This window comes from Phodopus roborovskii, unplaced genomic scaffold, assembly GCF_943737965.1.
Source record: "Phodopus roborovskii unplaced genomic scaffold, PHOROB, whole genome shotgun sequence".
NCBI classification, from domain to species: domain Eukaryota; kingdom Metazoa; phylum Chordata; class Mammalia; order Rodentia; family Cricetidae; genus Phodopus; species Phodopus roborovskii.
Window position 1 is genome coordinate 1626478 of NW_026126598.1, and position 16385 is coordinate 1642862.

Here is a 16385-nt window from a genome sequence, read left to right on the forward strand (position 1 = left end):
TTGCTGGAAAGGCTGTGAATGTGGGGGGTGGGGGTGGAGGTGGGACCGCTTGCCCCCTACTATACCCCTGTTTCCGTTTCCTGGTCCCTTGGTCCTCTTGAGTGCACAGGTGTCCTTAGGTCCTTGAAGGAGCTCAGGAGCTTCCAGTCAGTCTCTGGGTTGACCTGTGCAAGCTGTCTAGATGGGGCACTTCATCTCCTGCCACATGCTTCGGGAGCCCAGCCAGTTTTGGGGGAGCCACTTGCCTCGGCTGGCTTCAGTGGTCTTGTGTTCTTGCTTCTCAGATAAACCCTCCCATCTTTCCTCATTCACGCTTGCTCCCCAGGGCTTCTTTCTGAGCTGTTAGCATTCCAAGGTGGCAGCAGCAGCCTTCATCAAGGCGAGAAACTTGAATTAGAATATGAATTTCACCTGGGGCCTGGGCTCATTGTTTCTGAGCAGAGCGCACACTTGCTGGCAGGAGGTGAACCGTGCTGTCTGGCAGACACCTGGGGGAGGGTGGGAGGTTCTGAAGCCCCAGCGATCTGCCAGGCTCTCTGTGGGTATCCTAAGTGCCAATGCCTTGTAGGAAGGAGTCTTTGCCAACGTCGGCTCCGAGGTAGGGAATTAGTATCTCAAGACCAGCACCGCCCCCGGGGGCATCAGACCGCTGTAATCATTTTTGAAGATTTAATGTAAAAATGCAGACTTTCTGCTTTTCTCTCAAGAGGTGCAGGCCAGCAGCACTGAGTTCTTTCAGAGTGGCTGTGGGACTGGAGGTCGTGTGTCCCCGCTCCTTCCCCCATCCCCCGCCCCTGTGCACCCTCCAATTCACTCAATGGACACACACACCCATTTACCCACAAGTGCGTGTGCATTAGTGTGTTGGGTAGTACTAATAGTTAACTTGCTACAACCCAGAGTCACTTGGGAAGAGTCTCACCAGGGGTGGTCTACCTCAGGTTGGCCCTTGCACACTTCTGTGGGGGATGGTCTTACCTGACCCAGCCCACTGTGGGCGGCACTATTTGCTGGGGAGTGTAAGAGGAGAAAACTTGTTAAAAGTAAGCAAGGATGTGTTTATTCACCCTGCACTTGACTGTGACGTGATGTGTGACTGGCTGCTTAAGTTCTTTCTCGACTTCCCTAAAATGATGGTGTGTGATCTAGAATCCTAGCTCAGATGAACTCTTTTTCCCTCCGAAGATGTTTTATGGTCAGGGTTTTTTTTTTTTTTTTTTTTTTTTTTTTTCCCCTGAAGCAACAGAAATGTAACGTAGCCACAGGATCTCCACCAGTTGCCTAGATTGGCCTTGAACTCACTCTGCTTCCACAGGGCTGCGGAAGGGACTCCAGAATACAGGAAGTAGCAATCTCTATAAGAACACAACAGTGAGGGTAGGAAGCCTGCCACATAGCCACACAGAGTGAACTGACATCAAGGTCAGGCTCCCTCCTTCAGGGCTGCATCATACCCCACCATGTATTAGGGTCTGGGATGTTACATGTGTGAAGCCCTTTGAGGCTCCTTGCTCTGAGGTGACTTTGAGGGGGGGTTGAGGGAAGGGGAGTCCCCTTCTGTGGCCCTGTGATTGTGGGCTGGGATCCTTTCCAGGTTCCTAAGTGGAGCTCGTTCAGCTTTGTTTCTGGGGTCCTAAGTCTGGAGCTTCTCTGACTCCACCTGACCCTCTTTCTAATTTAATTCAAGCCGGGTAGCTGGGTTCCCTTCATGTGCTAAGTTCACCAAACCACACAAAGCAAATGTTTGCAGAGTATAGTAAATTGAGGGGAGGGGGGATTGGCGGAAAAGGGGTGTGCATGGGTCACTGTTTCTGTTAGGAAAGGGGGGACATGAGTGGTGGGGAGAGTTTGGGGGGTCAATGATGGGGAAGGAGGCTGAAGATGACAGACGTGAGGGTGTCCGCAGGCCAGGGAAGTACAGAGGCTTTGCAGGGTTCATTTGTTCCTATTCAGGAGAGCTTACAGCAGAGGGGGCTTTCCAGGGGTGCTGGGGGCAGAGTCCCTTTCTGCCTTTCTGCTGTGAGGCTCAAGGACAGGTGGATGTGCCAGGGCTGACCGCAGGATGGGAAAAAACGGGGTTGTCAGTATTTAAGTTTTAAGCCTTTCTGATCTGCTTGTCTCCGGCGCGATGGCTTCAAGGTTACTTCGCAGAGCAGGCACCCTGGCGGCACAGGCCCTCGGGCCCGTGGTCCGTGGGAGATCATGATAGCCGCAGAGAAGGGACTGGATCCATACAATATGCTGCCCCCAAAGGCGGCTTCGGGCGCCAAGGAAGATCCTAATTTAGTCCGGTCCATCACCAACAAGCGAATAGTGGGCTGCATCTGTGAAGAGGCTGCATCTGGTTTTGGCTGCACAAAGGCGAGACCCAGCGATGCCCAAGCTGTGGAACCCATTATAAGCTGGTGCCCCACCAGCTGGCCCACTGAGCCCCCGCGTTACCTTTTCAGAGTGTGATAGAAAGCTTATCTCTAACAAAGACCCGCCATTGTGTTGGCTCCTCCCCCCCCCCCCCAAAAAAAAAGTTTTAAGCCTTTCTGGGCTCTGGAACCTGATGATTGAAACCACTCTCTAGAGTTCCTCAGTGTTAGGCACCACTGAGGTGGAACCCCCAACAGTGCCCTATAGGTGACAGCTGATACCTGTAAGTGTGCTTCTGCCCTTGCTCTATAATCATAAAACCTAGCTGCCTCTTCGTCTGGTCATGCTTTCATTCAATTCACTCACTCACTCACTCATCCACTCACTCACTCACTCACTCACTCACTCACTCACTCACTCACCCACTCTGATTAGTCTTCAGGGGAGGGAGTCACCAGTCCTTTTCTGGGCCATGATAGGAGTGGGGGCTGTCCTCAGGGATGTGGTCACTGTGGTTGGGAACTGGTGGAGACATGGCCATTTCTTCTGTGTGCTGGGTGTGTGGCTTCGGGCCGTGATTCTGGCTTTCCAAGCTGGAGGTTACCTGTACCACCGCCCCTTACGCCAGGGCACCCCAGCTTGTAACATAGGCACCCCTTGCCCTTGTGATAGGGTGGGACCGGCTGGCCTCTATTGGGAAGAAATCTCATTGAACTGTAATTAGTAGCATGGGGTGCTGGATCAGCTCTAATAAGGTCATGGTGACAGATTCCGATGTCATAGCCTGACAGTCAGACAACAGATTCTAGATACCTGGGGTAGCCGGGAGGTGGTAGCACACACCTTTCATCCCAGCACTCTGGAGGCAGAGGCAGATCTCTGTGATTTCGATTGCCAGTTCGGTTGATCTACAGAGGGAGTTCCAGGACAGGCTCCGGTGCTACAAGGAAACCCTATTTCAACAAACAAACAAATAAACAAACAGATCCCTGGGGTGAGGTGGGCAGAGGGCCAGCCACCTCAATCCCTGATTCAGCAGGGATCTGACTGGTCACTCAGCTCTCTGAGCTTCCGTTTCCCTTGTCAGTATTTAAGTTTTAAGCCTTCTGGGCTGGAACCTGACGACTGAAAGCACCCTCTTAGAGCTCCTTCAGTGGTAGGCACCTCCCTCATGTGCATGTGGCCCCAGCTCTGTCCCCAGTGCTCTAGAGTCCATTTTATGTCACACCCCTTGGTAGAGCCTATCAAAATGGACGCATCAGCTCCCAGAACTCATTGTCCTCCTGAGGCAGCCTTACCCTTTGTAGACGTTGTAGCAGGGGTCTGTGGACAGTCCATCCTGGTTAGATAATAACGATGGCAGCTACAGAGAACTGGGCGGGTGTGCCTGTGTACATGGGGTTCTTGGGGTTCCTGTGAAGCCGGCATTGGCAGATTTCCTCCAGGGAGAGGGTCAAGAGCAGGAGGTAGGTGACTTAATGTCCCCTGTACTTTGAAAAAAATCTTTGTGCTCTGTGCATTTGTTATTTAAAAATTTTTTTTTTTTTTTTGGTAAGTGGGGGCAGGGCCTTCCTCTGTAGTCTTGGCTGTCCTGGAACTCACTGTGCAGACCAGGTTGACCTCAAACTCACAGAGCCCTGCCTGTGCCTCCTGAGTGCTGGGATTAAAGGCTTGTGCCACCACTGCCTGGCACATTTGTTATTTAAATAACTGAAAAAGACTGTAAAGGGATAAAGGACACTCCCTAGTCCCCTCCCCACTGAAGGGGGGGGAGGCCTATTTTAGTGCTCTGCATAGATTGTGCCACTTGGTCCTCCCATGGAGCTTTTAGAACCGTTTCCCTTCTGGGGACCTGTGGCGTTTGCTAAATGATGTCTCAGTTTCTTGTGCAGAAATGAAATCTAAACATCTCAAACGCCCACAGCCTGGCATTCAGGGTGGAGGAGAGGGAGGCATCACCCGATCCATTTCTCCCACCGTCAGCTGTGACTCAGGGTTGGCCTCGGACCAAGACTGTGACTATAAAACCATGGAAAGGTCAGTGTGAGCTGTTCCAAGGCTGTTGGTGAAGCTTGAGGAATCCATATGTTTCCTAATCTGTACCCAAGAAAGGATCGGAGTAGGGTGTTGTTGCATCTTGCAAAGCTGGCATTTTTATTTTCTTTTAAATTTAGCATTAACCGGGAGTGTCATGCCTAGGTTTGTATGCCTAAACAAAAAACCTATTTACAAATACTCACAGTAGCTTTGTTTATAGTAGGTAGTCAAAAGGCGGGGACACCCCTGATGTCTACCCATTGACAAGTGCATTAACATTGTGGTCTGTTTAGATGATGGAACGTATGTAGCATTGAAAAGGAATAGTGCTGACAGGTCACGTGATGAACGACCCCATAGAGCACACCGCTGAGCCATATAAGTCAGGGAAATGCAGCTGAGGCACAGGGACCTTTGGGGGCCTCAGAGCATGGAAGACACTTTGTTAGGGAGCCCGTGAAGATGCCCTTGGGACAGCCTGCATTAGATAGACAAATGGCTGTCAAGGCACCAGGCTGAAGTATCTAGGAGTGTTGTTCAGTTGTGTACTGTGACCAAATATATACCATGCAGACAATTTAAGGGAGAATAAACTTCAGAGGTTTCTGTCCATGTTGGGGGGTTTGGGTGGGGTGAGACACACCAGAAATATATGTAAGCAATTGATGGTCAGTTCAGTCCTGGGTATCTTGGCAGCCAAAATGACTAAGGAAATAAATCCAGGCTTTTCATAGGTTTAGGAACTCCTGTAGCAACATGGGGATTCCCCATAGTCTGAATATTATTGGAATTCCTTCTGGGACATTGTCTGCATTCAAAATATCACAGCATAAAAAGCTCATAAGTGAACTGACCATCGATGACGGTTCCTGCTCATCATTCTCAGCCTGGGGGGGGTTGGGGTCAGGACTGGCTTGTCACTGGAGGGTGCTTCTGCCAGCTAGATGTTTTCAGCATTACTGCCCCACCCCAGGGTGATAGAAACTGCAAACATTCACACATCACTGTGAAAGTTCCCCGGTCAAGGACAGAAGGAGCATCTGCCCTTCCCCTTTCATCTTATCAATAGTCCATGCCGCTGAAAGGATCCGGCAGGAACCACAGATTCAATGGAGCTGTCTACTCTGCAGAACAGAAAGCAGATGCTAAGTGTGGTGATAAACGGAGGGCAGCAGGAAGGGATTATTAAGAAATGGCCGGAACCACAGCAAGCCCACAGATGTAGGAGGGGGCCCCCAGGACCGGAGCAGTTATCACTTGAAGGATGTGAAATCGACCTTCTGGGGCCCACTTAATGGATGGTCCAAAATAGAATGATGTACATATTAAAGGATTCACCATGACCTTGGGAAGACTGATGGTGTTCTGAGACAGTTAAGTAAAAATCTGTGCCCTGCCAATCATCTTACAGAAGTCCAAGAAGGAGAGCAAGACATTGCATCCTGATGGAAGTGATTTTGCTGGTGGGATTAAATGGTCCCCCCTCAATGTTAGACTCTTGCAGCAGTTACTGTAAACCTCAGATTGTGGGGAACCCCTGCCTTGCTGTATTGAGTCCCTGAACTTATGAAAATGTCTGGATTTGGGGAGTATTTCCCTTGTCTCCTTTGCTTCTGGGATAACTGGAGCTGAATTTACAGGTGGTCTTTTACCGTGTAGTTTGGCTGTGGCCCACCCTATGCTGTACTGAGTCTTCACTCCTTCCTCATTTTCCTCCTGCTCTGCGTGTTTTAGTCACATCAGATAATGTGACTTATTTCTGATGTGGCAAGAGGGTTTTCTTCTTTTTTTTTTTTTCTTTTTTCTTTTTTTGTCAAACAGCAGACCACAGACTTATTTGTTTGATTTTTGTCTTTTAAAGATAAAGTCCTAGTAGTCTTTTGGTTTTTGGTGGTACATTCACTGTATAGATCTCAAATCACACCAGTCAGTGTGTGTGAACATTCTCACTGCCCCAGAACTGTGTACATTAATACTCTCACCAGTGTGGTGGTGCACGCCTTTTGTTCCAGCACTTGGGAGGCAGAAGCAGGTGAATCTCTTGAGTTTGATGCCAGATCTAATTCCAGGACAGATGGAGTTCCAGGACAGCCAGGGCTACACAAAGAAAGTTTGTCTAGAAAAAAAGAAACCTAATACCAAAACCAAAAAAACCTCGCACTCACTCTTTCTCTCCCTCCCCAGCCCTTAGCAATCACATCATAGTATGTGTCAGCTGTTAGCACCTTTTCCTTTTTCGTGGCTGAGTAATATTTCGTTGTATGGGCATACCATATGTTATTCACCCATTCGTCTATTGAATACAGATGCCTGGGCTCATGAACATTTGGGTTGTTTCCATTTTGTGGCTCATGTGAAAAATATTTCTATGACCATTCTTTTTTAGAAATGTGTGAATGCAGTGTCCACAGAGGCCAGAAGAGGGCATCAGGTCCTCTGGAACTGGGGTTACAGATGGTTGTGAGCTTTCATGTGGGTGCTGGGAATTGAACCCAGGTCCTCTAGAAGAGCAGCCAGTGCTCTCAACCTCTGGGCTGTCTCTCCAGGTCTGTCACTTTCTGGTTTTGAATGGTTTCATTGTGGAAGTTTCATTAAAGAAATCTTACCTGTGAGGCTGGCATGCAAGGCAGAACAAAGTAGCCTTTGCCATGGTATCCAGGAGGCACAGTCTGCATGGCTGAGATCAAGGCTGATACAGGCCTCACTGCAGTGTTGGTCATGGGAACTGGGAAACTGCCTGGCCTTCTCAGATATGCATGGCTCTGCTACACTGTAGAGCTGGGACCCCCTATGATCTGTTTTGTTTTTAAGACAAACTCTTCCGAACTGGCCCAGGCTGGCCTTGGACTTTCCATTCTTCTGCCTTAATTCTGGAATTGCCAGCCTGTGTTACCATGCCTGGCTTTGAAACTGCATTTGGGTTGCTCATGGGCCTGTTCCTCCCACCCCTGTCCTGTGTGTGTGTGTGTGTGTGTGTGTGTGTGTGTGTGTGTGTGTGTGTAAGTTTTCTGTGGCTGACACAACAATCTGTCAAAGATCTACACTTCCTCACAACTGTGAGGCCAGTGGCTCTCTCTACCCAGGTGCCAGCTGGGCCATGTTCCCTCCATTGTTTTCAGTGTTAATGTGGGAAAGCCCAGCCCACTGTGGGTGGTGCCACTCCTAGGTTGCTGGTACTGAGTTGTATATATAAACAGAGTAAGCCATGCTGAGCAAGCCAACAAGCAGCATCCCTCCATGGCCTCTGTTTTAGCTCCTGCCTCCAGGTTCCAGCCTTACGTTCCTGTCCTGACTTCCCTTCATAATGAACCATGAGTTATAAGCCAGATAAACCCTTTCTTCCCTAAGTAGCTTTGGTCAGTGTTTTATCACGGCAACAGAGAAGCAAATTAGAACAGTTCATGTGGGAAAACTTGGGCACAGTGTTCTCAATAAGAAAAACAGAGGAACCCAATCAATGTGGCTCTTGTTTTTATTGGGGAAAGAAGCCTTTCGTGTTGTTGTTGTTTTGTTTTCAGTGTGACTTGACTCTTCCCCAAATAAACACTTTGCAGAATTGCAAAAACCATGGGCTCTTGTGCTAAGAACCAGGGTATGTTCTGCCAGCCCCTTGTCACTCTAGGAGCCCTGGACAGGGTTTGAAGTCAGTCTCTGAACCAAAAAGTAAAAAGAAAAGAAAAGTTTAAAACCCTCCCACCCATCATTTATTTGAGACAAGGTCTCACTCACACAGCCCAGGCTGGCCTCAAACTCACTCCATAGTTGAGAGTAACCTTGAATGTCTGATGCTCTAGCTTCAATCTTTCAAGTGCTGGGATTACAGGCATGAGCCACCATGCTTGGCTTGAAAGGACACTTCTTAATTTTTGTTTTTTGAGATAGGGTCTCTCTAAATAGTCCTGGCTGTCCTGGAACTCACTCTGTAGACCAGGCTGATCTTTAACTCACAGATCTTCCTGCTTCTGCCTCCTAAGTATTGGGATTAAAGGTGTTTACCACCTTGCCTGGCCAGGAGATTGTTTTTAGAAACAAACAAAGCAACTTTTCTAAATTTCTACTTTTCCCCCAATACCCTAGAAATGATCCATGGAAGAGCATATCAGCTCATGGAATTTTCCAAATGAGCTCTCAGCAATAAACACCTCCTGATTAGACAAATTATAAACTGGCACTAGGAGAAAGTTTGTCACAAATATAGAATTGACACCTGTCCGCCAAGACAGACGGGAACACGCTGTAAATATTGGGACAGGGTTAGCGTTCAAAGTCTGCACCCTGCATGCTTCCCCATCATAAATACATAAATAGCTCCCAAGCCTCTCCTAGGGACGCAAGCTTGGCTTCTCTGGGCAATTAATTAATTGAAGTATTCAGTGAAATTGTTCTGTTGTTCTTTTCTGTGTCTGGGTCTGGCGAGGTGTTATTTTCGAATCTGCTGCCTCATGAGCAGAACTTTGTGTGTGCGCGCGTGTGTGTTTTCAGTTTTAAAGTTGGAGAGCAGAGCTGTGGGTCCCCAGATGGCACCCTTGTATGCACTTGTATGCCATGTGCTTTGTTGCTTTTCCCCTTCCTGAGCAGACCTTGCCCATGGACGTTTCTTTGGCTTTTCTCAAGGTGCCTGCTCCTAGAGCCTGGGGTCAGATGGGGTAGATGGATGCTCCTCAGGTAACCCAGGCCAGATTAATTTTCAATGATAGGTCGCAGACCCAGAAGGCTACAACTTCCTATGGGTGGTGGTGGGGTTGGCCCTGGGTTGGCAGTGCCTTTGAGGTCCTGTTAATGGGACACTCATCCCAGGGCAGGCAGCAGAGAAAGCAGGTGGCTGCTTCGCACATAGTGTTCTGCCAAAGCTGGGGCCTGGCAGGACCAGACAGTGAGCCTGTAGGGCCACCTCAGTCTACCCCCTTCTCTCCATCTCCACTGACCTTGCCAACTGCCTGACCTCTCCAAGTTTCCGTGGGCTGCTCCACCTCCCACTGAGACAGGTTCTGTTTATCTCCCATGTGAACTTACATAGTGAGAAACAACAGATTCTGATCATGGAAGGAGCGGCATCGTCTGTGGGTCCTATCTGTGTGAGTCACTATTCTTGTTGCCGTGATGATATGTCTGCCACAAACTGCTTTGGGAAAGAAGGGTTAATTTTAGGTCACAGTTAGAAGTTACAGTCTGTCATGATGGGGAAGCCATGGCAGCAGGAGCCTGAGGCAGCTGGTCATGCAGCATCCACAGTCAGGAAGCAGAGAGGGATGGATGCTGGTGCCCAGCTCACTGTCTCCTTTCTATTCAGTCCTGGACCTCACCCCATGTTTGGCTGTGCCCACATTCAGGGTAGGTCTTCCCGCCTCAGCTAACCTGGTCTAGATAACCCCTCAGAGGTGTGCCTGGAGTCTTACCTACTAAGAAGATTCCAGATCCTGTTGACAAGCCATTCCTTTGTCCCTTCCCCCAGCCTTCAATGGCTATTGTCTGCTTCTGCCATGGATGTGCTCTACTTGAGACATCTCCTAACAAATGTAGCTGTAGGGTATGTGAATGTAATAGAACATTTGGGGTTCATTTACGTGTACCAGACAACTGTCCTTCCTTCCTGTTAGTGGTTGAGTAGTGATCCATGGCAGCATGGGCACATTCTGATTGCCCATTCATCTACTGAAGGATGCTTGGGGCTCCTGAGTTCTCCCAAAGAGGAAGCTAGGCCCTGCCTCCCACCTGTGTGTGACACCATCATACCCCACCTCTACGGTCTCCAGATGATTTCTACTCTCATGTAGGTCACCTCAGAAGTGCCTTCGAGCCTGGTCCTGGCTCTTGTCCCCTGTGACCTGCCTTGTGCCCCAGCATGGCTCTTCTTCCCTTTGGAAAGCCCAGATATTAGCTTTGGGGGCAGGACTTCAGAGAGCTCTTCCTGTCTCATTATCTTCCCATGGCTATTGAGTTTTGGTCCCCATATACTGAGACATAGACTTATATGCAGTAGTGTATTGTGGGTAATGGCAGGCACCATGACAGAAAGTGGAGAAGGGGAGGGAGGAGACAGTTGGGGCTTGGGATGTCTAAGCAACTGGTTAATGTCATGGCTTCTGGGGTCTAAAGATGCGGGGCAGCTGACCCACTGACTCCCAGCTTCTCCAGCAGGGCTTTCTCTGGGGGAAAGCTGCTGTCAACTCTGTTTTCTCCTGCATTCAGCCCTGTGTGCTTCTGAGTAGAAACCCAGACAGAGCAGCAGGTGCTTTTGGTGTTCAGAATCTGGGTCCACTGCTGCAGGTGCCTTCAGTGGGCTCTGAGTGGCTTTGATGCCTCTACTGTTTCCAGTTGCCCTTGGGTCCATGCCTTGATGCCTTCACTTCTCATAGGCTGTTTCAGATTACTAAAACCCAGTGAGCCTGGCAGCTTGTCTCCCAGTGTCCTGTTCATCCCCTTCATTGGTGTGATCTCAGCTTTTCCTCTTCTTTTGTGGTGCTGGGTAAGATCCTAGGGCCTTATAGGTACTAGGCAAATACCATCAAGCCACGCCCCCAGCCCCTCACTGGAGAATTCTAGGCAGGAGCTCTACAGCTGGCCACACTCTCAGCCCCTCACTGGGGGACTTTAGGCACTGGGGATTTTAGGCAAGCACTAACATTAAGCCATACCCCAGCCCCTCATTGGGGGATTCTAATCAATTACTTACCATTGAGCCACGCCCCCAGACTCCCACTGGGGGATTCTAGGCAGAAGCTCTAGGCAGAACTGAGCTATGTTGTCATCCTCAGCCTGCCAGCCAGTGATGCCTAGTTATTTGGCACCAGTGTCCCCTTGGTGGGGACCTCTGCAGTGTAGCCTTCATTGCTCTGTGCTCCTTTCTGCATCCTATGTACTGAGTATCCTCATGGGTACAGTGGATGCTGCACGGATGTCACTAAGTGAGCACACTGGCAGCCATGACTGCCCTTAGCTGTCCCGCCCTAGTCCCCAGGAACCCAGTGCCACCATCCCTGGGACTTACTTCCCCTGGGAGCGTGCCCACAGCCTGAGCTGTGATGAATACCTGCTCATATTTGCTTTTCAAACCAAGCTTGATTTCATTTGACTTTGGGGCGTCAGCTTTTTCCTTTCAAAGGGCCTGGCTGTGGAGGGTGAAGATGCTGGGGCATTCGGGAGCTCATTATCTGTTTTCTTTCACGTGGCCACCTGTTTGTGAAAATAATCTCAAAGCAGACTCAGCTCTCACTGCGCAGTGAAATTTAGTTTTCTCTCCCCAACTCCTTCTCCTTCAAGCTCCGGGCTGTTCTGCTACCGCGAATTCCCAGGAGGGCTGGGTGTTGATTTTGTGTTATTTTGTATTTGTTATTGCAGCGAATTCAAATAGCTATTTTTATAAGCCTGGTGGCTATGTTTCCTTGGGCTTGATTCTTGAGAGAGTTTTTCGCTAGGAAAACTCTGGGAGCCTGAGAAATATGAAGAAGTAAAAAGATAAGGGAAGTTGGGGGGTGCTGGGCGGAGCTGGGATAGAAAATGAGAGACATGCATCCTCAGATGACCTGCCGAATTCCTTCTGGGATGAGACAGTTGGAGTCTCAGCAGTTTAGGATGTCTATGTCTTATAGGGGAGGTGGGGAGGGAGACAACAGGCAGAGGGAGATGTGGAGCTTGGATCCTAAGGGAGAAGTATGGGATTTCTACATCTCCTTTAAAAAAATATTTTAATTAATTTCATATGTATTTGTGTGTGTGTGTGTGTGGGTATGTGCACAGGCACGCAGGGGTGAGGAGGCCCAAAGAGGGCTCAGATCGCTTGGCTCTACAGTTACAGATGGTTTTGAGCTGCCTTGAGGGTACTGGGAACCTAACCCAGGTCCTCAGCAAGAGCAGCCAGTACTCTAACCACTGAGCAATCTCTTCAGCTCTTAAAGTGTGAGGTTTCTGTGTTTGGCTGATTCAGCACATGCAGGGATGTGGTGTGTACTCTCTGATTCACACTGACTAGAATCTCATACTTAAGGTTAAGCTTATCTGGCTTTGGGGGCTATACTCTTAGAATTGTTTTAGTTGTAGGAAAAGGAAACTAAGAGAGAGAGAAAAAAAATCTTCCCTTTTGGTTGACATAAGAAAAAGTTTAGTGTTCTAGCATGGGGCATGGTTGGATCTAGGGGCTAGGGCTTAGACCATTTACACAATGATTTGGAAGGAAATGACCCCCAAAGGGAGTGACACTATTAGGAGGTGTGGCTTTGTTGGAGTGGGTGTGTCTTTGTTGCAGGAAATGTGTCACTGTGGAGGTGGGCTTTGAGGTCTCATATATGCTCAAACCATGCCTACTGTCTCAGATCACTTCCTGTTGCCTGCAAGATGAGATGTAGGGCACTCAGCTTCCTCTCCAGCACCATGTTTGTGTACAGGCATACACGTTACCATGTGGCACCATGATGATAATGGATTAATGTGTTCCTTTATAAGAGTTGCCATGGTCCTGGCATCTCTTCACAGCAATAGAAACCATAACTAAAGCAATTTATTTTCATTTCTTGGATCTGTCTTTCTCTCTGTGACCCTCATTCTCGGGCATGTGATATTCCCATAGTGACCTGGTGGGTGTCACTCATTTATGTGTTTATGCTAGTTTCCTTTATGTTCCTGTGCCAAAACATCCTGCCCAAGGCAACTCAGGGGGAAAAGGGTTGATTTGGGTTCCTTGTTACAGAGGGAGAGTCCTTCATGGTGGGGAAGGCATGGTGGCAGGAGCATGAGGCCAGCTGGTCACATTGCTGTCCCATATATCCATAGTTAGGGAGAGGGAGCAAAGAGGGCATTCATAGTTACTTCTCAGCTCCATTTCTTCGTTCTTATACAGTTCAGGTTCCCCTGCCTAGGGAATGTTGCCGCCCACAGTGGGCTATGTCTTTGCTTGTCAGTTAATATAATCAAGATAGTGCCCCTTAGACATGCCTGCAGGACAACCTGATATAGACAATCCCTCCTTGAGACTCTCTCCTCAGATAACCCTAGATTGTGTCAAGCTGATGACTAAAGCTGACTAGCATACTTGTGTTTCATAGGCTCAAGAGGACAGGCTGCTCTTTCCTGGTGGTATTTTCATCACCGTTGAGCATGCCTTGGTAATCTAGCTGGGGATGAAGCCAGGGTCACTTTCTGGGTGAAGCCTTGGCTGAGGCATGCCTGACTTTGAAGGGTGGAGAAGTGGACTGTGTGTACCCTAGTAGGGATGGCCTTGTTGTGGTGGCCTTCAGATGGTGGCTTTGGTGGCATGATTTTTGAGCTAATGCCCATGGTAACAACTTCCTGGTTTGGCTGGTGGCTTCCTCATATGAGGGACAGTGGCTTCCCTAGTGACCTAGATCTGCAATGTGGTATGACGGTCATTTCTGAAATGTGTGCGTGTGTGTGCATGCGTGCCTGCCTGCCTGCCTGTGTTTTTCCCCTCTTTTCTCTTTGAGAAACTCTTTTCTGTTTCTGCTGGCCCAAGTTTGTCTCTGTTCTCTGCAACCAAATCCTGACCAGCATGTTTAGCATCTCCAAGCTATGGCTGTCAAAACACCCAGTCTCAGGAGTGGAGAAAAATGTCTATTGTTTCCCTAGCATCTGGGGCAGAAGGTGCCCCACAGAGATGTGGCTTTGGCTGACTGCACATGCCCCAGCCACCAGCTGCCTTGAGACAGAAACTGTGATCAGATCTGATGTCTTACAGGGCTCAGAAGGGCATCTCACAGGGCCTAAGCTCCCATGGGAGAATGACATAAAGTTAGAAAACACTTGAAGGTTGGGCTCCCATTACATCACATGCAGATCTGTTCAGTTCAGCTCAGCTCTCCAGAGCCCTCACTTCCTCCCACACCAGGTCTGCTACTCCTGGTGGCCTTCTTCCTCCCTGGGGTCTGGCATTTGTTATGCTTTGAGTATAGGGTATCCCCCACAGGCCTCTGTGTTTTAACACTCAATACCCAGCAGGTGGCGCTGCTGGGAGAATGTGAAACCTTTAGGTTCAGCTGGAGGAAGAAAGTTACTGGTGGGCAGACCTTTTGGGGGTTATAGACAGGGTCCTCTTCTGACTCAGCTCTCTGCTTCCTGGTTCCTGAGATTTGGGGAATCACCTTGTAATCTCCTACTTCTGTGATTTCCCCACAAGATGGAATACACCTCACACTGGGAGCCAAGCCCTTCCTTCCTTCAGTTGCTTCTGTGAGGTATTTGGTCCCAATGATGAGGAAGTAGTTAACAACATTTCTGCAGTCGTGGTGACACGTTGCTGTGCCTCTATTTCTCTGAGATTGCCATTGTTTCCTATGCAGTTACATTGCAAAAACCATTATTAAGTAAGTCCCATTCTCTTCAGCATGGATACACATGCGATACCTGTCGTTTGGGAACAGGCTCACATCTTCATGTGTGTTGCCATTTAAAGAGGCAGCCAGATCCCCACTTCAGCCAAGTGGACAGATCCATTTGTTGATTTTCCTGTTATGGGCTCTTTTCTTCCCCTGAGAGATGCTTTGATTCTTAACTGGGAGCCACCTGCCCTGCGCAGTGCATTCCCTCTTGCTCTTTGTTCTTATGGACAGACGTGATGGATTTCACCATCTGGCAGCATCTGTCACTGTGACATCATCGGCTTGTTAGGAGTTTCTGGTGTGCTGGCTGCGACACTGGTTGGGGCTTCAGCATTTAATCACAGTCATAGCCCAGGGGTAGGGTAGAGGAAGTGGGCTGGGGTGAGCAGGAAGGGACAAGATTTATCACCTAAGTCATTACCATGCCAGGCTCCAGATGGATATTTTTTAGGAGATACTAAGGCTGGTGACAGGAACTTGAAAGGGACTCTCTCCTAACATGTGCATACTCTTTCCTGTTTGGTTGTTCCCAGTAACAAGGTAGTCACTACCTAAAAGGTCACCTCTTCCATCACAGAATAGGTCTAAGTATTGCAGTTTCTAGTTTTCTGTCTGTGTGTCGCTAGCTGTTCACCTTTGAGGTTGGAGGGTTGTTCAGGAGTCAAAGCCTTACTTGTTGAAAACCTGTTACCTTTTATCTTCAGACTAAAAAAACTCTCTATTTTGTTTTTAGTTTCACGGACATTTGCCTAGAAAAGTGTCTTATTACTGTGTGTTCCTATGACAAAAATATAAGCTACAATCAGTTATAGAGAGGGACTGAAGTTTGGCTGAGGGTTTCAGAGGGTCGCTGGACCCATGCGCTTGGGTTGAACATTGTAGTGGTTGGAACATATTATGGAGGTGGTTGTTCACATCCTGGCAGACAGGGAATAGGGAGAGAATACAGGAAGGAGTTAGAGCAAGACACAGCCTCTTAAGGACACACCCCTGATGACCTACATCCTCCAGCTGCCTCCTGCCTTCCTCCAGCTCCCACTAAGCTGTGGCACTTATGATGAGACAAGAATTCTCTGAAGATGTCAGCTGCAGCATTGCCCAGTACAGAGCCCACTGGCACACGTGCTTACATCCAACTCTAACAGCTTCCCATGGAAGGCTCTGTATTGTTTTGAACCTTGCAACATGAGTTCAGGGGGGATCTCTGGGGGTCTCCTATGATTCTGACCATCCTCTGTTCCTCCATTCCACCTGTCCTCACTCTGGACAGATGTTGGAAGATGTTCTTGAGATGATTTTCCTTTTTTTGGAGCCTTTCCATATTTTCTGGGCTCCTTCCCAGTGGTCACATTTGGATCAGGGGTGGCTGACATACCTCCATCTCTGGGTGGCAGGTGACCCATCAGAGATAAGATCATGGCCAATCAGAAACTAGCCTTTTTACTGACCAATCAGAACACAGCAAATCAAAAAACCCCTCTTTTGGAGCCAGGCATTGGTGGCATATACCTTTAATCCCAGCACTTGGGAGACAGAAGCCAGCCTGTTCTACAGGACAAGTTCCAGGACAGGTTCCAAACAATACAGAGAAACTCTGTCTCAAAAAACAAAACAAAAACAAACAAAAAACCCAAAATAAACAAACAAAACAAAAACAAC

The 16385-nt window shown here is 48.6% G+C and overlaps 1 protein-coding gene and 1 pseudogene across 1 annotated transcript in view; both read left to right on the top strand.

Annotated features, from left to right (window-relative positions):
• Tmem132b (transmembrane protein 132B) overlaps positions 1-16385 on the top strand; it is a 232195-nt gene that overhangs the window by 16928 nt on the left and 198882 nt on the right. The gene's annotated exons all lie outside the window — the stretch shown is intronic.
• Positions 2129-2457, top strand: LOC127236983 (cytochrome c oxidase subunit 5B, mitochondrial-like; annotated as a pseudogene).